Source organism: Pezoporus flaviventris, unplaced genomic scaffold (genome assembly GCF_033815535.1).
Source record: "Pezoporus flaviventris isolate CSIRO_AGI_PZ_B2104156 unplaced genomic scaffold, CSIRO_AGI_Pfla_v1 ptg000001l, whole genome shotgun sequence".
Taxonomy (NCBI): domain Eukaryota; kingdom Metazoa; phylum Chordata; class Aves; order Psittaciformes; family Psittacidae; genus Pezoporus; species Pezoporus flaviventris.
The window spans coordinates 18,329,051-18,351,435 of NW_026892549.1; the positions used below are offsets into that span (position 1 = coordinate 18,329,051).

Consider the following 22,385-nt stretch of genomic DNA (forward strand, 5'->3'; position numbering starts at 1 on the left):
TGCCCCGCCCTCCTCCCCCTCGCCTGCGGGCCCGCGCCTCAGTGGGGCGGGCTAGCGACCGGGTGAGGGTGGTGCGGCCTGTGTAGAGCTGCGGATGCCCTGCCGCCGAGCTCGATCCCTCAGGGCTGTACCTGTGTGTTAAAACCGCGCCTTTATGACTCATTTATGGATCCTCAGGGCACTAAAGACCCCGATTCTCACCCCCACGCTTGTGCCTGCCTTAGGTGGGCCCCGGCCAGACGAGGCGTGAGGCAACGGGGAGATGGCGGCTTCCCTCAGGTCGTGGTAGCTCCCCATAGTACTTCACCCGTGAGGGTGCAAAGAAAAGCCTTTTTGACCCTTTTATGGCCCCTCATGATGCTAAAGACCCCAATATTCACACACACGCACACACCCCCTTGTGCTTGCTTTGGCAGGGCTTGGCCTTCAATATGGGATACATCATCCTCCACACTGGCCAGTAAATTGGGTAAGCAAAGCTAAGAAGGGGCTTTTGACGGCATTTTTTTTCTCTTTTTGCCCAAAAGCTGACGAATTCCAGTCAACAGTTTAGGGAGCATTGTTGAGCGGGGGATTGTGGGTCACTGCTGGTGGGGATGGCATTGCAGATCAAGGGCAGTGCAAGGTGTCAGGGTTTTGTAACAGGGTTTATGTGTTCCCAGCAGGAGGGAGTTCATGTGGAAATAGGGAGCTGTGAAAAAGTCGAACATGTGGGAGTGTGAAGTTTGCAGCCAGGGATGCTTCCAATCAGGAGTGGTGTCCAGAAAGACACCAGTATTGTTTATAATCCTCACATCCCACTGGCATCATCGGTGGCACAGCATGATGGCATTGTAATGGGCTATACATAAAAGCTTAGAAAGGCTTAGAAAAGCAAAGGCATCCTGTGGAAAAGCCTGAGCCTGCCAGTGATGTGATGGTTATAAAACAATTTGAGCAAAGGCATAAGCAAGAAAAAAACCCATCCGCAGTGCTGAAGATACCCATTTTAAAGAAAACCCTCACTACTAAATAGGTAGCTAAGGAAACTGAGTGACTTGTAAGAGAACCAAGGCTTGAGGTTAACAGAAGCATCTCAAGTCTCGGGAAAAGGGCTTGGCTTTTGACCTATAGCATGTCCTGGTCAGACCTATGTTTTATATACAGAAAGATCAGCTACTTTGCACCCTGCCTACACAGTCAGGCTATTGTGCATACAATTGAGAATTTTCACTGAATAAAGTTTTTCAATACATATTTAGTCAACTAAAATTCTGTTGGAAAATACGTATCTCATCTGTCTTCCACCTCATTAAAAACTGAAACAAGGTGTTAAGGTAATGATATGATAATGTACAAAGAGTTAGGGTAGGCAAAACCTTTAAAGCTGAGAGAGAAAGGGGAAATGAAGGTATAAGTATGGGTTTTAAAGTTTTTGGACAAAGTTAAGGGCTCTCTATGGTGGTGTGACTTAGCTCTCTCCAGTGATAGTGTGCAGGACTACATTGTCATGTTTCCTAGTGCTTTGGGAAAGGAAATAGTACAGTATGCAAACTAAACTACCTCGCTGAAGGCTTTGGCTTGGTCCTCTGTTGTGTGAAAGGTTACTTCTTACCAGGTATAATGGAGATTTTCAGGGTATATAGCAAAAATTTTTGACAGTGAGAATTTTGTTCTATATGTTTCATAGAGATGCAACTAATAAGGGGTTGGATTTGTGATCTCTTCATACCTAGCAGCAGGTATGTTAGCTGTCTACAGATTAATTCCACTTCAGTGATAATGCACTCAGTTGTTCTGTTGGGACTTGTGTTTCAGCTGTATCTGGGGTGTAGTGGGTGTAGTGCCAAGTACTTCACTGTTTCTGTCGCCCTTTGTGGCCTGTTCATCTGAGCCTTCCACAGCATGCTGCTTTTCTTGTGCTGGGATCTTGAGGCAGTTGTGGGTAAGTACCAAGCAAATACAGTGCTGAGAGGCAGACAGGTTTGGCACTTGTAACATAAGTCTTCTAAACAGTAACTTCAGGAAAGAGGAGCAAAGCCTGACTATATCAGGACACAACAAACACATACAACCAAACATTGCTTCCGTTCCTAGACTTTTATTTTGTGTTTAAAATATTCCAAGAAGTGTTTTCATGCACAAGGTAATTTTACACCAGCATTCTGGAAGGATTTCTGGATATATGGAATATGTTCCTGGACAGCATCTACTCGCTCCCTCAGGAATTGATGCACTTGGCAGTCCAAGACCCAACAAGACCCTACTGCTGTCTTTAAGCTACCTTAAAGGATCTGAAAGGAAGGGGAACAATCCCATGATGATTTGGAAGAGGTGGAACACATTAAGCAGATAAACTCTTAATGACTGCATATGCATCTCACTGGTTATGGAGCTCTGCTGGAAAGGGCTTAGGTTAAACATGAAAAATACAAGTTTGTGCAAGAAGGTGAGGCTAATAACTAGTTATTGTTTAATAAAATAGGACATTGTCTACTCTAAACCAGTGGTAATTCAAAACCAGTGAGACAAACAAAAGCATTGTGATCATTTGTCTAGTACAGCTCTTTTGGATGTAAGTGGTTCTTACAAAATTGTTATTATTCCACCTCATTAAAAACTGAAACAAGGTGTTAATGTAATGATATGATAATGTGCAAACAGGGTAGGCAAAGCCTTTAAAGCTGAGAGAGAAAGGGGAAATAAAAGTATAAGTATGTGTTTAAAAGTTTCTGGACAAAGTTAAGGGCCCTCTGTGGTGGTGTGACTTAGCTCTCTCCCAGTGATATTGTGCAAGAGTACATTGTCATGTTTCCTGGTGGCTAAGTAATTTGGAGTAATTTTCTCCCCTCTGAAATTGCTAAAATTTCAGAGGGAGGAAAATGCAAATACTCCATTATCATTTCATATGACCTTCTTTAATTTATATTAGGCATATCTAACCATTTAATGTAATTTCTAGCATATCATCTTTTATAACAAAACCAGCACAAAACTGCATACAGTGAGGTTTTCAGAAAATACTATTTTAAGTTGTTTTGAAAACTATCAAGGGTATTTTATAAAATACTAAGAAAAATATAAATTCCATCTTCTGCATAATTATTCACTGCAACAAATCTATAATTGGCTTTAGTAGGAAAATGACTTGGCATATTACAGCAGTGTGTACATGAGCTTATGTGCATGAGGGAGAAAAAGAACTCATAGAGTTTTTCATTAAAGATCATAAATATTTAGATTTTAAAAATATCAATTTGAAAGGCAATTAAATAAAAACTGGTTTGTGATCACAGTTTCTATGGAATTCTGTGTCCTGAATTGTCAAGTGAAGGCAGTCTCCCCCCACTGCGATCCCTTACTTGCTCTATCACATCACATTAAATTGTCACATCTTAGTACATCACATTCAGTTATGTATTTTGAATGGCTTTCACAATTTTTTTTTTATGTATCTATTAAGATGGGGAAAATGTTATCCATCACATATTGTTCAGTGAAGAGTTTCTTCTATTTCCACTTCTAATATTTGAAAACATCAAGAGAAAGAGTTGCTTTTACATCATGTTTCATATTTGATGGAGTCTGAGTCCATAGAGGCCTTTGTGGCCACTGGTTACACAGGAAATTTTTTAGTGCTGCTCTCAGCTGAAAACATTGCTTTGTTTGAATGGTTGCACATGAAGCTAGGCTCTTTTCAGAATTTCTGTGCATCATGTTTGTCACCTTTAGAATTAAAGAAAGACCAGATGATTCAGATGCATAGTGCCTACGCAGCCCAAGTTGAGGTATGTGAACATGATTGCTCAGATCAACAGACAGGCCAAGTGTGTTAAAAATTGGATAGATACCAACCTGCCTGATGCTGCTTAGTCAAGTGCAGCCTCTGAGTGCTGAAAATACCACTTTTTCCCCCTTCAAAGCTTTTCTTCCCATAGAGCATTATCTTTTCTCTGGAGAACAGCTCCACTTCATACCCCAAAACTTGGGACAAAGCATTTACATAGCAGCCAAGTTGTCATTTTCACTCTCTACAAGTATTGTGATGTCCTGTTTTGGTCCTTGATGTGTCTTCTTTATGCTTAAATTAGAGGCCAAAAAAAAAAAGTACAGGCATGCCTGCTCGAAATGCAGCCATGTCAAATTGTTCTCTCTTTGGTTCTCCTTTATCTTTTTTGTTTCTTTCCATCTTCAAGTGTGGTGATGCTGCGGAATGGTTAATTCATAAGTCACATTTCCATTCACTGGCACTCTTAGAGTGCAGTGAAATCAGTTTCAAAGAAATGTCCTGAATAATTTCCTTATTTCTGCTTCTTCTATGGGTTTTCCTTAGAGGTGCATCAATTTCCAAACCAAGGTATATTTGAAATGCAACTTAGAAAGTCAATCCACTAACCTCTTCTGAAAGCACTTATTTTCTTATAAAGCCTTCCTATTCCTCAGTACTTTGATGGCCTGTAATTGCCATTAATGGTGATACATTTCTTTAGCAGTCAAAGGGCAGAGAAAATGTTATATTAATATGTCACCAGCTGAGTGTATGCTATTTGCTGGTCTTTTCAAGAGTGAAGAAAGTTTCCAGTTTCCAGTCTGAGCATTCAGATAATTCATATAGTACAAAATTCACTGCCTGTAGCTGTAGAAGCAACAAATGGTTCTAGGTTTCAGCTCTCTGTATAAGATTTTTAAAACCAGTGATAGTAATTACATGGTCCAGAGAGGAAAAAGTGTTGGCCTCTAATTTTGTGTTCAGTTTACTTTCTCATGCAACCTGTCCTTTCATTTTCTTTACTTTCAAGGAACAGATCTCCAAGCAAGGATCTCTTCCTGCTGACAGGCAGTATTCCTTGTTATCTGATGGCCAGCTATGGTTTTAAGAGAAAAAATAAGGTAAGTTTTTGTCAGCCTTTGAGCTTCACAGTCCTAAAGTAACAGGAATGTGAGAAACACAGGAGTGGTGCTATTTGGACATCCTGGTCTCACTGCGGCATGTCATCTTCAGAATAAGGTCTGAAAAGCTTCAGCAGAGGTAGCTCAGAGCAGAAGGATATCCTCTATTCCTGTGGTGTTTAGTTATTCTCTGTAAGGAAGCGAATTTCAACTTTTGAAGTCATAAAGGAAAGCAAGCAATATCCAGAGTCACTGCATGCTCCAGACAACCAAATTTTATCTTATTCAACTGGATGAACCCTGCACACATGAATTTGCTGGCTTTCGGCAGCATTGGAAGGGCTGCAGGCTGGGGCTAGGCTCAGCCTGGCCAAGGCACAGATACCAGCCCAGGTATGAAGATCTACATAAACGTGTTACTGTTCTGGCTCTTGGCCTGGGCAGAGGGCATGAGGCAGGGTAGAGATGGCCTGATGGTGGATTTGATCTGGCATAAAGAGGGTCAGAAATATGAGGATGTGTGGTGGAGACTCACAGGAGGTGAAGGGTGTGGGCTTGGAGCTACTCAGCCTGCTTTTGGGTCATGTCTTCACACTTGGAGACGATGCACCAGCACATGAGCTTGGGAGTTTGTGTACTCTGTAACATCAATGATAACTGAACTGCTTTTATTTTTCCCACGGGGAGGGTAACCCTATTCCCTGCAAACTTTACTGTCTCATAAAATATTGGCTCACAATTGTGTTTGTGCACAGCAAGCAAAGATGAGTCTCTGCTGCTGCTGGGCTAGGTGGTGGCATCCAGAAACCCAGGCTGTTGATCCTCTGTCAGTTGGCACCACATCTGTGCCTTCCAGTGCAAAGCCATGTCAGCACAGTGGCGCCCATTTTGGATGATGTTTTTTTGTACTGTAGTTGCAAAATCACTTTAATCTTGGGGCACTGCCAGATCCTCAGTGCTCCCTTTTGACACGTACGCTTTTCAGAGGCACTTTCTGTTCTTTTGGGGAGTCTTTTGTCTTCTGTTCGTATGAGCAGGGAGCAGGAACACATTCGTTGCTCATATGTAAAGTAATGTTGTTTTCCTTAGCTCATGCCACATTTTGGTTAGCAGACAGAGAACTGGAAAAGTAACAGTGCATCCACTGATGACTGTTGCTTTTCACAGGAAGGGTTGAATTCAGATCTTGTCCAGTCTATCCTAATGGAGAGATACTCCTAATACTTTTGGTTGCTACCTGCCTTGCATGTGATTCCAGTTTGGGAATTGCCGCACTGTGACTTACCAACAGTTGAAAATGGGAGGTCTATGACTGGGCTGCTTGGTCTGGAGATCACCTTTCTGGTCCCTCCCTCCCATTGCAAAGGGTGGCTGCTCTAAAGCTGCTCAGTGTGACTCCCTTGAGGTTGGGGTCAAAGTCCTTTCTCAAGCTCCTTAGGGCCTGCTTTTCCACCTGGCTGGCTTGTTTAAATGGTTTATAGTTATGGTGAAGCCAGTACCTGCTTGCTGCTGCTAGACCTCGATTAACCCTGAGTACAACTACATCTCCATAACTATGCTTACATACATATTCTGTTCTCATGGCCTTTTGCTACTCTGCTTTTTCAGTCAGCCACCCAGCACTTGAAGTATCAGGCATGTTTGATGGTGTATGGGAAATACAGTGCTTTTGGAAACCCTGAGTGCTGTAACATGGTCTCCTTGCTGGCATGGTTTTGTTTGCATGACTTGATCAGCATGGCTAGGTCGTAATGAGGCTGTGTGTCACATGGCTTGTTCTCCCAGAAAATATAGAAACCTTTGGGGATCCTAAGTGATTTGACCTCTTTGCAAGTAGAGTTTCTAGTCTTGCAGTGTGGCTTCACCCTGTGTGGGGAATTCCATCACATGTCAACACCTTAATTATGTGGCTTGTCTTTCTGAAGCATGTCAAGCCCTTGCAGTTCTTGAGCAGCATGATCGCACACAACAAACACAGTCAGGACATGGAATGGCTTGGAAAAATGCAGACATAAACTCAGAACCCCTCAAAATGCAGCCAAACTGGGTTTTCCAAGGGTGAAAATAAATACTAACAGTTTCCTTCTTCAGATAAGTAAGAGGAGGAGAGAAACTACACAATATAAATGTGTGCTCTGTATATGGAAAAGGTATATTTCTGCATTTTATTTTCACCAGATAGAAGCTAGGAAAAAAAACTCAAAGATTGTGACATGCTCAATGCAAGGGACTAGTTACAACAGTGAATCATGAAAGAATTGGCAAGTGTAATAATTAATTCACTGACAACCCTTTTTTAAATGTTTCTCTCAGACTGGGTTTGGGCTTGGATGGCCAAAAGAAAGCCATAATAATGAGGTCTGCTGACAGGCCAAAGCTTGACAGTGATCCAATGCAGAAAACAACCAGTCAGAGATGGGCAGAAAATTAACAGTGAAAAATTGTGCTCTTGTACCAAATGACAGGGATTTTTACTCCAAACTCATCATCTCAGAATAACAAAGGGAGAGAAAGGCTCGAGCAGACCGACTGATCTCTGGGCAACTGTGAGCCATCTATGCAGCATGGCCACATTAGGGCAAATATGAGTCAGAATAGGCATTATCAGTAGAGATAGGGAAAGATTAATGCTACCCACCATGCGTATTGCTGCAGCTGTATCTGGAAAGCTGCATACATAGTGCTGGCCATCCACAGTCCCATTCACTCAGGTGCAGAATTGCACAGAAGTGCTGCTGGTGTGACGCATGTCCTACGAGGGGACATGCAGATGGGTGCAAACCGGATGTGAGTAAATATGGGCTGGACCTTAGGAGGTTTCTAATCTCGAAAGGGCAGCTTTGGGAACAGCCTTCCAGAAGGAAATGACCTACCTGACCTCAAGATAAACTTACCAAGCATGGTGAGAAGAATGAGGTGGTTTGTCTGCCTCTAATAGCAGGTACTGAGCTTGGTGAGACACAGTGCTTCAGTCCTGTGCCCTGTTGACCTGCTCTGCTTCTGACCAGAGGTTCAAGCCTACGGTACGCTTTTATGACCAAACTTCTTGCCCAAGAAAACAGGGATGTTATTGTGACAGTGCCGAGAGTGTGACCTTCCCTGCCCAGTGCCATCCATCCCTGCATGAAAAGAGGGATGGAAAAGCTCTGAAAGAGCTTCAGAAAAAGTCAGCCTTAGGAGTTGGTGTGAAGTTAATCCAATTCTACCAGGCTGCATGCAAAGTGTCATGTTTTAAACCCAGCCGGCAACCAAGTATCACTCAGCCATTTGCTCACCTGGATGGGGAGAAGAATCGAAAAAATATAAAACCTGCAGATTGAGGTAAGAACAGTTTAATAACTAAAATAAAATACAATAGAGTGATAATAGAAATAATACGAACAATAACAATATTGATGAGAATAATAGGGAACAGCAACAACAACAATAACAAAAGAAAGATCAGAAAACACAAGTGATGCACAATACAATTGCTCACTACTGGCTGTTCTATACCCATCCCCACCCAAGCAGCGATCTGGGCCTTCTGGGTGACTCCCTCCAGTTTATATGCTGGGCATGACATGCTGTGGTATGGAATATCTGTGGAGACAGTGTTCTCACAGGAGAATGGATAATTGGTACATAAACTCTGAATAATCTTGAAAGATACAGCAAGGCCGTGAGAGGCCCAAGGAAGCTTAAGCAAGCAAAATAAGAAGAAGCTGGAATTCACTGAGGTAATGAGAACTGTGGACTGTTGGCAAGCTTTCGAGGTCAAGTTCCCCCACCTGTGCTTAACCAATTATATGCTAGTTGCAAAGGGTCTTCAAGACATGTATCCAATCATAATATGCCAAATCACTGTAAGTGCATATAAGAAATAGTATTTAAGGGGTTAAGGCTTTGTAATAAACGGCTTTTGTCTGATCATATTGATCTCTGACTGAGTCCATATATTTTCTGCGGCAAATACCCTTTTGGCTAATTTGTGTCAGGTGTCCTGTCTCTGCTTCCTCCCAGCTTCTTGTGCCCCCCCTCACTGTCAGAGCATGAGACTGAAAAGTCCTTGATCAGGGTAAGCACTACTTGGCAACAACTAGAACAGTGGTGTGTCATCAGCGCTGTTCTCTGACTGAAGCCGAAATACAGCACTGCACCAGCTACTAAGAAACAAAAGTAACTGTTACAGCTGAAACCAGGACACAAAGCCACATCTCGCTAAGTCATTCAGAATGAAAAACTGGTAACGGAGGCAGTTTGCCAATTTATTCAGCAGCCGTAGAGCCACGGTTGGTCAGCAGCTTTCTAAAATTAAAACGCTCACATAAGACAGATTTTCTTCATGACCAAGCAATCTTTTTAATAGATTCAGTAAATAGAATGTTGTGTAGTAACATTTCTTCCAATCCTAAGGCAGTAAGTTATAAGTTATCCTTATGATACTTCTTTTCAATTCCTTTGACATTTTCTATTGCTGTTCATATTTCTTTTTTGCTTTAAGAAAGTGTTTTTCACCCATATTATCATTAGAAAAACCTAGACAACTTTTGTCTGCCAATGGATGTAGCAGGCTGTTTTACAGATACTTCTTAGGGACTCCAAGAAGTTGGGGGCAATTTAAGTTCCAGTTAAAGCTTCTTTCTTATCTGGACTAGTTAACTTTATCACTTTTATTTCCACAGGAGGTAACAACCCATTGCTGGGTCACTTTTATTCTCTGTGTGCTCTTCACTGCCCTGTTTTGTGAAGCTTAGGTTTCTTCTCATCTATATTTTAAAGATGGGGAGGCATTAGGAAACTACAGACATTACTGTACTTGCCAATACTCTGACACAAGAAGAGAAGCAAATATCAAGAACTAACTTGTAGATCCCTTTACTGCTAAATGAAGACATGTTATTTCTGTCCTCCCCAATGTCTGCAGCCATGTCAAAAGTACGTCGTGATAATGGTAGCAAGGGCAATCCATACCAGCTGTCAGTATATCTCACACTCAAACTGATTGCAAATCAGTTTTCTGCATTCACAGTTTGTTTAGTTTTAGCTCTTGCATATTTAGCTGTTTTCATGTTTTCCAGGCAGCATGGGCTGTGAACAAACTGTATAATCCATGTATGCTTTTGGAAATGTTTTGCTTCACCCAAAACCAGAGTTGATGGCAAACAGAGCTTTGCAGAGGAAAGATGCTGATCTGCTTTGCAGCTTTGCCCACAGCTCAGCTGATCCTGGCTGTGTTTCAGAGCACAGATTTCAGTAACGGGAATGAACCAGCATGTCAGTCATTGGGGTCTTTCTTTTAGCGCCATTAGCAATTGCAGCACAAAAGGAAAATGAAGAGTCATTCAGCTGGAGTTAACTGGGTCTTAGTCTTTTGTCTAGAAAATCCTTAACTTCCCCATTGAAGTCTGGTAACAAATTAAAAACTTTTGTCTGCTTGCCCCTCAAAATCAGTTCATGTCAGTAATGCTTTTAGCTTGGATAAAGGAAAAGGGTGTTGCAGGTTGGATTTACAATTCATTAAGGAAATTAATTTACTCTTCCTTATACAGGGTTGAAGTTCTTGGGGCATGGGCCTAGGAGAGAGGCAGGGTAGAGAAATGGTACTAACATGTCCTGCTTCGGGAATGCCTTTTGAGTCTCATGCTGAAAGTGAAAAGCTGTGAAAATTATCTTATTTTTTTTATATGTGTGTGAAGAATCCAGAAGGGAGGTGTCGTAGTTTAAACCCAGTCAGGTAATTCGTTCGCTCACTTCCCCCCCCTTTCTTGCCCTCCCCCTGCTCCCGGAGGGACGGAGAGGAGAATTGAAAAGAATGCAACTCCCACGGGTTGAGATAAGAACAGTTTAGTAACTAAGGTATAACACAAATCACTACTGCTACCACCAATGATAATAATGATAAAGGAAATAACAAGGGAAGAGAATACAACACCTCACCACCAGCCGACCGATAACTCGCCCCCCCCCCAGCCTGACCAAGCTCCGACCGATATCTCCCCCAACCCTGCAGTCTCCCAGCCCTTCCGGCTCACTCCCAGTTACATCCTGGGCATGACGTGCTGTGGTATGGAATACCTCTTTGGTCAGTTTGGGTCAGGTGTCCTGTCTCTGCTTCCTCCTGGCTTCCCCTCCTCCCTGGCAGAGCATGAGGCTCACAAAGTCCTTGGCCAAACCAAAACATCTCTATCAGCTCTGTTCCCGAGCTGAAAGTCAAAACACTGCACTGCACCAGCTACCAAGGAGGAGAAACATGACTGCTACTGCTGAACCCAGGACAGGAGGGAAGGAGGAAGGGAGGGAAGGGAAGGGAAGGGAAGGGAAGGGAAGGGAAGGGAAGGGAAGGGAAGGGAAGGGAAGGGAAGGAGGGGGGGAAGGAAGGAAGGAAGGAAGGAAGGAAGGAAGGAAGGAAGGAAGGAAGGAAGGAAGGAAGGAAGGAAGGAAGGAAGGAAGGAAGGGAAAAAAGAGAGAGAAAAAAGAAAGAGAATGAGAAAGAAATAGAAAGAATAAAAAGAGAAAGAGAGAAAGAAAAAAGGAAACAAAGAAAAAAGAAAGAGAGAAAGAAAATGGAAAGAATGAGAAAGAGAGAGAGCGAAAAAAGAAAGAGAAAGGGAGAGATAGAGAGAAAGAAAAAGAAAGAGAATGAGAAAGAGAGAGAGAAAGAGAAAGAAAAAAGAGAGAAAGAGAGGGAGAAAGAGAAAGAAAAGAAAGAGAGAGAGAAAAGGAAGGAAGGATTAATCTAGAATTTTTTTTTTGTTTTACCCCTCTTCAGATTCCTGGGTTTTTGCAATATGATTACAGAGAGATCAGAGTCAAACCTTCCTCAGCAGCAAAAAGGGATGCAACACGCAGGGAGTTCAGGTTGGATGGGGCGTAATACACCTTCCCCCGGAGTGGATAGCAGCACTAGGACAGGTCCCCCAAAAGACAGTCTCCATCCTACGCAGGGTCAGGGAAACTCCTGAAGCAGCCCATTAATGACGGACCCCGCATGTAAGGAAAGGAAAAGCTTCTTTTGAAATGAAACAGGAGAGGGTCTGACTCAAATTCCTCGGAATGCATGCCAGGCAAAAATAGCAGTCCAGACAAGTTTTTCTTTGTTGTTATTGATATAGTTGAGGAAACAAATCTTTGTGCATGCTCTTGTACAGAAACAAGCTGTACATTGAGGGATGCTGCTTGATAACATGGTCAAACTCCAGCATTTTTCTTCATGCTTTCTTTGGAGGATTATGAGGTCTGCTATGGTTTTGTTGAAGGCAATGAGCTGGTCCATTCAGGAGGGCTGCAGTCACGCTTCAGAGTGTCGTAAGCATCACAATCTCATTTTTAAGTCACTGGGTTTATGACTGAGGAAATAATCCTGTGCAGAATGGGAGTTCTTATTTCTTTTGGATTTCTGCAATTTACCCTGATTGAATGTCTGTGTTTCCTTCCCTCATGTCAGGGTAAAATCTTTTCTTTTTGGCAGATTTTCCATGTTGGAATTCACTTTTGCATTTGATATGTCCATGGTGCATGGCTGCATATTGATTTTGTAAAACCTTTTACTTAAAATGCCAGGATAATAATTTACTTTGCTTCAGTGCTTGTCATGATCCCCTTTTGATCAGGCACTGACTGCACTTCTTTAGATGTGGATGTGAAATAAGCCTTATTAAAATCTGTATGTGAAATAAGCCTTATTAAAATCTGTCTAGATCTGATCTGTAGCATTAATTGTACAAGGTGTTAGTACCAAAAACCATAATTTGGGAAGTTTCAGTACCTTTACTCCATAATATGAGGCTACACATTTTCACTACATTAATATACATGCCTTTGAGGGGTGGAAAAAATTCTTCAATAGACCCACAACCCACAACTGCTGGATACACTCACTTTTGAACTGATTTAGTATAAAAGGGAGTCTTATAACTATTTATCATATTGAAAAGAATTCCTTAATCTTTATGAAAAGCAGACACCTACAATTACCATTCAGTAATTTAAAATGCCAGTTGCTTTCCTTTCTGATACAGGTAATATACATCTATGTGTGCGGTAAAGATATGTACTAATGACATGCTGCATTAACAGGATAGGAAAATTAATCCCATCCCATGTAAAAGTATAAATATCATTACCTGAATCAAGATGAACAAGACATTCCTGGTGAGTGAGTCTATTTTTGGGAAATCATGGGGTTGGAATAAGATTAAAATAAAAAAGGTGACACTTGAGTGTTGCTAACTGTAAAATATTCCCTGTTCCACAAAAAGTTTGCAGCTTGTTCCTTTCATTAAACCTCTGGTTTATCTTCCCTGTAATTTTGGCCTGAGAAATTCCAGCTAAATGTTGAGGTTGACGCAGATGGTCTTACTACAAACAGACATTGCCTATTTTTGCAGAGCAAGTTTACAAAGCAGGCTCATTTGAAATGGTGACTTGTGCCTTTCTTACATCACCTCTGAACTCCAAAACTACCTTTGAACTTTTCATAAGGTAAAATTCAGTTGGTTATACTTAGGCAAAGCTGGTTTTTATTTGGTGGAAAATTTTTAAAGTCAACCTGCTCTTCAGCTGGTGCATTTTTACTCTGATTTAAGAAGACACAGAACAAATTACTTGTGGCCTGTGTGTTTAAAGATCCCACCCAGGCTTTTCTGGTCGTACCAAAGCTACTGATGGCAGTCTGAATATCCTTTTGTAGCTTCTGTAGCCACTATAAACCTTCCTGCTAATGAACAAGTATTTTCTTCTGAGTTGTTTATTTAATAATAAGAAATTAGGGTTGCATCTGAAACTATCATGTTATGATTTTAAGCCCCTCCACATTTTGCACATGAAAAAACGCATTTTACAAAAGCTTTGATTATGCCAGCCAGGGTTGGAGATGTCCTCTTGCATCCAATTATCCTCTTGGATAATTTGGCAGCGTTGATTGATAGATTTGTTTTTTTTTCCCCAGATGAAAGCACTACACGTTTGACTCCCAAGTGTATAATATGCACTCAGGCATTTGGCCTCTGAAGCAGCCATAGGCAAGGCAGGCAGAGTCAAGGAGCCCGTTAAAGTACGTACGGTCTGAACAAGGGCTATTTCATTACTGAGAATAACTTTGAACTGACAGAGAAAGTCAGTCCTTCTTGGTGTAGGAAAGCCAGCTAATTCTTCCAAGACTTTAGAGCACATTATTTTTAGTTCAAAATAATCATGGGCTATTAAACATAAACAGAACCTGTGAGAAGCCCTGTGTCACTGAGCACGGCACCAGGAAAGTCTCACTGCAGCAATTTTGTGCTCCTACATGCTGATGGAGACATATGGGGCTTCAGGTCTGACACCGTATGTCTATTCCTATATGAACTAGATGCCCTTCTGTCACCCAGGGAAGATAAATAGTCCATTTTAAATGCCCCTTTTCAAATGATTTAGAAACAAACAAACAAAAAGAGGTATTTCTTGAGACAGAAAGGAGACATTAGGAGTTAGCAAAATTGTTTCTGTTTGTTCTCTGTTCTCCACAGAGATGGTCACCATACCCGTATACAGGTCTAGTCTCCAAATGGAGGAGGAAGGGATCTATTCTAATCTGTTTTTTAAAGGTTATACAGGAGATTTTTGTGGGAAAGCCCAGAAATAGCTGACGATAGCTAGACCCGTGATGACAGAGCCAGTACTGAAGTCCTTGTACTCAAACTGAAGGCAAAGCAGACTAACCCTGAGAAATGTGTGGTCATCGCCAGAAGAAAGATTACCGTATTAGGCCACATTTTCCAAGGAGATGATCTAAGACTGAAGTGGATGAGTCAGCTGAGAGGGAGCACTGTGACTAGAGACCTCACAGGAGTACCCAGCCAAATCTTCCCAAATCAACAATTTCAGGACAAATTACAGTTAAATAAAGAGATTTATCTTGAGATGTCTTTGGGAACTGCATCCTTGAAGCACAGCTGTGGTCTAAGCATCAGATGGAGAAGGGTACAGGGACCATCTCAGACAGCATCCGAGAAAGAATTCAAGTGGCAACAAAAGTTAAAAAATAGCACGTAGCTCCCAGCAAGGTTTCCTACCCTGGGCAAGGAATAGATGCAGTTTTATTTGTACCTAGTTTGGAAGGAGCTCTTTGCAATGGTGAACTTGGTTCTCTGACTTACAGCCTTTTGCTGATCTCAGCCACACTTCTTGCCAAACAGCCTCCAGGTCATGGAGACAATAAGAGATGTTGTCTTCTCAGGATCAGTGGGTTTTAAAATAATCCAGAGCAGTGCCTTTGTAAGAGAACAAACCCAGTGCACCATATTTAAGGGGAAAGACACAATGTTTTCCAACAGAAAGGGATGTGTCCTTGGCTTTGCTGATGCCATACAGGTCAGGGCCTGAAGTACCCAATCCAAAATGAGATGGGAGGTGACTCCTGCTGCAAGTGGAGGGAACCCAAGAGGTTCAGCACTATGGTGACACTGATCCAATGAAAGATGTTTTCTTGCATAATTCTGATCCAAATCTTGAATAATCTAGAATGAATGAGTTGTTTGATGCCTGGGTATTTTGCAGGGATATAAATAACACTGCCCTGACTACAACATGTGGCCCAAAGTAATCTATCTTTGCAGATGATAAGCACTAATGATACTTTTCCAAATGCCTTATCAAGAATACTCTGTGGTAACAGCTGCTCAAGAACTCGTTGCAGATTTAAGCTTGTGGCATTGTATGTTTGTGATGGAGAAAATCAGCAGGGACAACAGTGTCTGTGGTCTCAGTTACAGGCCCAGGGCTGTTCCCTCCCTTGCCCTTGTGGCTGGTTGCTGATGCCCTATGAGATGTCACTATTCCTACAGCTCCATAAAAGAAGTCATGCAGGTATTAACCTAGGCTGTTCCTGGGACTGGGCACAACACTGTTAACAGCAGGGCCAAGCCCTCCTATTTTCTCCAGCCAGAGTTTTGTCACAGTAGCCAAAAGAGCTGTTCATTTTCACCCAGCGTTTTAGCCTCTGGTCTCAGTGCAATTGCACTTCATCAAGCTTCATCAGCAGGAGCAGGAAGCAGAGCAGCCTTTGTGCCTTCCCCTGTGACACTGAGGCAAAGATACGCAGCTTGGGGGCAAGCCTTACAGGAGACAAACCCACCTTTTCTGTCCTTGACTTTTAGAGAAGGGGAAGAGTTCAGCAAATCAGAGGCAGGATTTGGCCCATTGATTTTTTTGCATATAATAGGTAGCAGGTCTTAAGTGGAGAAAAATGTTCTTTAATCAGTATCTTTTACTTTATTGCAATTAACCTTGTTATGCTAATACAGCCTTACTGATTAAAGACGCCAAGCTTCCCCGTAATAGTCTTGAATTACTACTAGGGTAATGATATTTCCATTTCTAAACATCCTGTGGTGCCATCCAAGTAACATCTGTATTCATGTACATACCTAATATGAATTATTCTCACACAACATTTACATCAAACATCCTTCCTGCATCAAAAATACACTACGTAGTTAAAAAACAGCTTCCCCATGTTTTAGTGCTCATCTTAATACTGTTATTATAAGCCCTGTGCTATTTACTGCTGTGTATTTAAGCAGGTTTCAAACGATATTTGCAACACTTGGTGTACAAGGCTGAGCTCTGGGGAACGTGTGACAGTGGGTGACGCTGGATGAGCTATCTGCTGGTGCTATTCATCATGCGTAATATGTCCTATTGCACCAAGGGTGCATGTATGGTAGGCACACCCAGTAATGGTGAAACACAGAAATCAAATTACTGCTGCAGAGATAATTGATTCTAGCCAGGGACAGAGGTGCAACTGGGGTGTGTCATGGCAGCACTGTCACAGTAAAAGTGAGTGTAGCAAAGAAAACAATCACAAAGAGGTCTGACAGCGAAGCTGACACACTGGTAATGGTGTTTGGTACAGCCATGTGACAGTCTCTGGCTCCAAATCTGTCTAAATCTGTGGCATTTAAGCCACTCACAGCTTGTTTTAGGAGAGGGCTAATATGTTGACCTGAGCTTTAGATAACCTCTTCTGATGCCATCTCCATGATCTGCATATTTATCCAAAAACTCAGTGCAGCTTGCCACTTTGCTGGCTGCAAGGTTACCTGGATGTTCAGCACCTTTCAGGAGCAAGCCCATGCCCTGGACAACTTGAGGGGCTTCAGATGTAATTTTGTGGCAGCTGTCTCATACCAAATCAAGATCAAAAATTTTTTGCTATGATTTGGTATGATGTATTAAATGTTAAAAAGATGGTGGCCATTATTAATGAAATTGAAGTCTTTCCTAGCTGAAAGTTACCATAAAATTGGATCTGAACTAATGTAATTTCAAGCAAACGTAATACGCTGTGATCTTAGATACCAGCAAGAGGTCAAACCTGCTACATACCTCTTTTATGGTCTTCACAATGTTAGTCCAATTTGCAGAGCCAACACATTAAACCCTCAGCCCTTGTGCTGTGACCCGTGAATAATCCTAATAGGATTGATACGTCTGAGTGGTGCTCTGGGTCAAAACTCCTGTTGAATTTGATGGGAGCTGCTCTACTTCCCGCGTTCTTCCTGCAAAACCTCTGCTATCACCTCCTCTGAAAGGCACTTGCAGCCCAAGCAACAGAGATCCATATATTTGCCACCCCAGGGTATCTCCAGCCTGGCACATCTGACCCCACTGTGGGACATTAGTTTCAAGGTGACCATCTCCAGAACTTGCTGGAAAGTACAGAGCTCTGTGATGGCCAGGGAACTACTCCTAGCAGATGGATCCAGGAAATTTCTGATTGACTATGGTAGGAGCATTCTGCATCTGTGAAACACACAGTCTCCATTCATCTTTCTTCAACGCAACTATTATACCACTTTGCCCCAAGAAATATGCCTCTTCCCAGCCTCTGCCATGTTGCAAATTAGCCTTGAGCACTTGCGAAGCCATTTCCTCCACAATTTTAGCATGCTGCTCTCAGCATAAACCTGCTGGCAGAGTGAATACAAGGAACATCGCAAGCTAATCTTCTGTTTTGAAAGCTGGCAGCTAATTGGGGCTCCCCGAGTCAACTGCAGTGACTGCTCCTGGGAAGCCCCACTTTTGTGCTGCTGCTTTTGCAGAGCAAGGTTTTCTTCTAAGTCCTGCCCAGAGTCTGGTTGAACTTACTGAGTTTTAACCATCCTGTAATCTATAGCTCTTGGGCTGCTATACAGCACTGTGCTGCCAGACCTGTCTGAGCACACAAGCATTGTCTGCAGGGAAGAGGATGCAGTGGTGCTGTCTGAGAGCAGGTCTGCTCTGGTCCAGTCTCAGCTGAGCCCCGCTAGTGTGTATATGCAAGGAAAAACACAATTCACCCTTTCAGGGATAAGCACAGGTTTTAAAAGGAAATGGGCAAGCAGACATGCAGCACAGCAACAATTCAAATCTGCTTTTACAGTTGTTTATTTACAGTTAAATAAATGTTTAGTTATATTAGCAAATACGTTAGGGTTACCCCCCCAAAAAAAAAAAAAAAAAATTAAGCTTTTTTTGCATGACCAGCACTAGCACTGTGGGAAAAATCAAGGGCTGCAGCATGTGAGGTGGTTTCAATAAGAGTTTGAAAGCAGATCACATCAAAACTCCTATCACAGCCTGCAAGATAACAGAGATAATGGCCCTGTTGAGCTCCTGTCATTATGCTGCTGTATCTGTCACCCTGTATCACTTGCTACCCTCTGACAACAGAGAAGGTAGCACAGTGCCCTCCATCAGCTGTGCTCCTCCTTTTTGACTCAGCAAAAGGGTAGAAAAATGCATGCCAGTGCCAGCATTTAAATCCTCATGGCAAAAAGCATGGATAAAACAATGTGCCCCATAAACTAGCACTGGGAACTGTTCTAGTGAGGAATGATGCACAATGTGGGGAAGTCTTGGGGGTTTTGACAAGCCTCATCAGGACCGGGTGCTCACTCTTTGAAAGAGGAGGGAGCACAGAGTATTGGAACCAAGGGTAATGGTGAAAAGGGGGTGATGGATAGGAAAAGCCTGGGAACTGCTCTTCTCAGGAAATACACTGCTGCCTGAAAAAGTTTTTTTCCCTAAGATGAGCAGCAAACCCCATTAGCAGGGAAGAGAATAACTGCCTGTGGTTGTGTGCTGTGCATGGGGGTCCCCTCAGGATGCTGGCGAGAAGCAAGTCACTGGCTGAAAGTGCAGAGAGCAGCAGTATCTACAGTGGGAGACGTGGTGCCACTAACTCCGTCCCACTCCCAGCCCCATGGCTACTCATCATCTCCTATCTGCATCTGTGTGGCCACAAGGCTGTGCTGTAGCTTTTACTCCCCAGCCATTTTTATAGGATCCCTTGTTACCTACCCCCTTCATTATCTGATGGGAAATGCCTAACATGGCACTTAAGGAAATGCCATACAGATCCACTGAGGTGTCAAAAACCCATGGTGTTGCCATGGGCTCTCCTATTTCTGATCCCGAAGCCCACGGACACATCTATCCCCAAGACCCTGGGGAAGGCAGCGGCCCAGGATGGCTGGAACACTCCGCTTGCATGTGGGATGTCCTGGGCAAGTCAATGACAGCCCTGTGCCAAGCTGGTCCTCTCTTGATAACTGTTGGCTTGTTATCTCCTTTGAGCTGTCTTTTCTTCCTTCTTTTACTGTCTTTCACTCCTCTTTTTAATTTTTCTTTCTTCTTCTGTTTAAATGGGGATGTGGTTGCTATTGCCCTACCTCTGTAAGCATTTCTCTTTTTATTTCAAATTTTGATGCATTTTCCCTCAAAGACACATGCTGTTTTAATCAGGAGCAATCAGCCATTAAAACCAGATCAATTAAATAAATTAGTTTACATATTTTTTCTGATGATCTGAAACAAACAGGAGAAAACTACAATCTTGCATGTATAATGCTGTTTGTCTGCAACAGACCACTGGAAAATATTGCTGATCTGAGAAGATGATGCCACCTCATCATTAATCTCTTGCTTGAATAATAAAATAGCTGATTGGAATCTACTGCATCCTTTGGAAATCGATATTTTGGTCTCTTTTACCATTTATATTGCAGTTAAGAGCTCTGCTCTGCAGTTTCTTAAAACTATGGCATGTGAGTGCAATGTGCCCTTTGCTTGACTCCACTAACGATGCACTTAATTCTTATTTTTCGCTCTGCTGCCGCTGCTGTTGTCCTTAACACCACTTGCCACCATCAGGAGACAAGGACAAAGCCCTGTGGGACTGTGATGCACTGTACAAATTTGGAGTAATGTCAACTCCTGCCAATCCTATTTCTAAGGCTTTAAAAAGTGTCGCAGTCAGTGCAACCCCATCTAACTTCAGGGTTAGCATAAAGTCACTGAATAAATGATGTCATATGGTGTCAAAATGATACAAAAATTATGTCACTATGGCACTGAGATGATGTTGTTATTTAATAGTATCATGCATAAAGCCACTAAGTAAATGATGCAACCTACATAAATTCTGCAACCTACACAAATGATGTCACCTGATGTGATGTCATAAATACCATCAGTGAGTAAAGGATGCCATATGGTATCAAGTGATGTCATAAATGAAGTTACTAGGTAAATGGTTGTTGCTGTACTGAAAGATGTACCTACAGTGACTGTGGTAGGATGAAGAAGGTTATTGACATCTTATTTAAGTTAGTTTAATATTAGTTCATTAATAAAGTATTAGTGTGCTAATAGTAAGTCTATTACATCTAAACAAAATTATATCTTGAAACAATCGATTATTTATTATTGATCAATGCCTCATGATTATTAAACATTGTGATCTATTAGCATTTTAGGGCTGATTCGTTCATGTGTACATTGATTTTGATTAAACCATTTACTCAGAGTGCCATCAGAAGAAACCTCCAGTGGAGTAGAGCAGTGGGTCGTCCCCTCCTGCTCCTGCAAGGGCACCACTGACCCCCAGAGAGACCCCCAAAATGACGCTATCTGGTACTGGCACACTCTCTCAGCATCTTTCCCACTCTCAGTGCTTGGACACTGGTTGTAGCCCTGCAAGAACAAGACTGGCTCAGCAGGATTAAGCCCATGCAGCAGCCCAGGACAGCTATTGCTGAGCCTCTTGACAGCCCTTTGTCATTCCCAAAAGGGAGGTCAAGCTCCCTGGGAATCAATTTGCACAGCCTTCAAGTTCACATTATTTGCTGGAAAATGCCCATACTATTGGAAAAACCCTAGAAAAGGGGAATTTATTATACAATTACCCTGGGGGAAGTGTCAGCAACATTAATCCTATTATAGAATTAGTAGGTCAGGGTTGCAAGAAATGATAGGGAGAAAACAGTGCCCTGCCAAAAAGCAGAAACCCCTATTAGAATGTCCCTGTGTTGATAGCATCCCACAATGGGAGCAAATAGAAAGATGTAATGTACATATGATGAGGATTGTCATGTCCTCCCCAGGTTCCACTGCCCCAAAGAAGATGCATCAGGACTCTCAACAAGTCTTTTCATCTCTGGCATGGCTGGGTGGATGCTCAGTGCCTGCTGTAACGGTGGAGGATGGCAGTGTTTCCAACAGGTCCCTTCTGTCTTTGCCATCAGCTTTCCTATTTTTCAAAGAGAAATGAGGGAGAGAGTGGTGAGCTGGCCCAGTTCCATATTCCTAAACTGTTCTTGGTGCAACCACACTCATGCAAGCCAGTCTTGCAAAGCTTTTGTAAGAAGAAGATTTTAAGCTTGGTCAGCTTGGGAAAGAGTAAAGCTTACAAATAAATCCCTCCTAATATGAAAGAATTGAAGCCACTGATGCCTGGGTTGTCTTCAGCAACAACCTGCCCCCCCCCCCCCCCCCCAATGAAGGCAAAATGAAAGTCCTGGCAGCAAGAGCGAGGGAGAAGAAAGGACCTGCCTCAAAGCAGGCAGGAGGGGAAGAGTCATTTCCAGGCTGTGCCAGTGATACACACGGGGTTTGGCTGCTCTGAAAACTCCTTGTTTAAGGCACCATTTTGTTAGCTGAGACAGTTCACAAGGCGCTTTCTTGCGCTATGGGAGAAGATCAAGCAGTTCTGGCTCAGCTCTGGAGTACCCTGGTCCTGTCTATTTGCCTGGAGAAAATCTTCTCTGCTTGTATGACTGGCTCAGCACTGCTGAAAGACCCAACATGGCACCTGCATTTTTAATTTCCACTATGACTTCGAGGAGACGTCAAGCAAAGAGTAGTAAAATAGTGGCCAATGTAACACTCAGACTCTGGTTTCCTTGTCAGATGAAAAAGACTCATTTGTATTTGATCCATGTGTTCTGCACACAGAGAACTAGCTGGAAAAAGAAACAACAGATTAAGGATTATCTGCCTGGGAGAAAAGTCTAGTGAAATATTGTGCTGGATTTCCCCAGCACCCTTTACCTAGCCATCCCCTTCCATCCTTATTTTCCCTCCTAAACATGAAGCGGTTTGCACATGTGAAAGCTGTTGCCTGTATCCTAAGGTGAAACAAAACTTATTCCCTCTTCATCATCAGTGATGAAAAAGTGTAAAGAGTTGCTAGTCATGGCAGATCTCAAAATGCAGCTTTCACACTGATT

General features: G+C 42.5%; 1 long non-coding RNA gene across 1 annotated transcript; it reads left to right on the plus strand.

Annotated features, from left to right (window-relative positions):
* Positions 1-522: 522 nt before the first annotated feature.
* On the plus strand, positions 523-15,312 carry LOC133265758 (uncharacterized). Its single transcript, XR_009742096.1, has 3 exons — positions 523-1,924; positions 4,779-4,869; positions 13,239-15,312. It is a non-coding gene; the product is annotated as an uncharacterized LOC133265758 (long non-coding RNA).
* Positions 15,313-22,385: the final 7,073 nt, after the last annotated feature.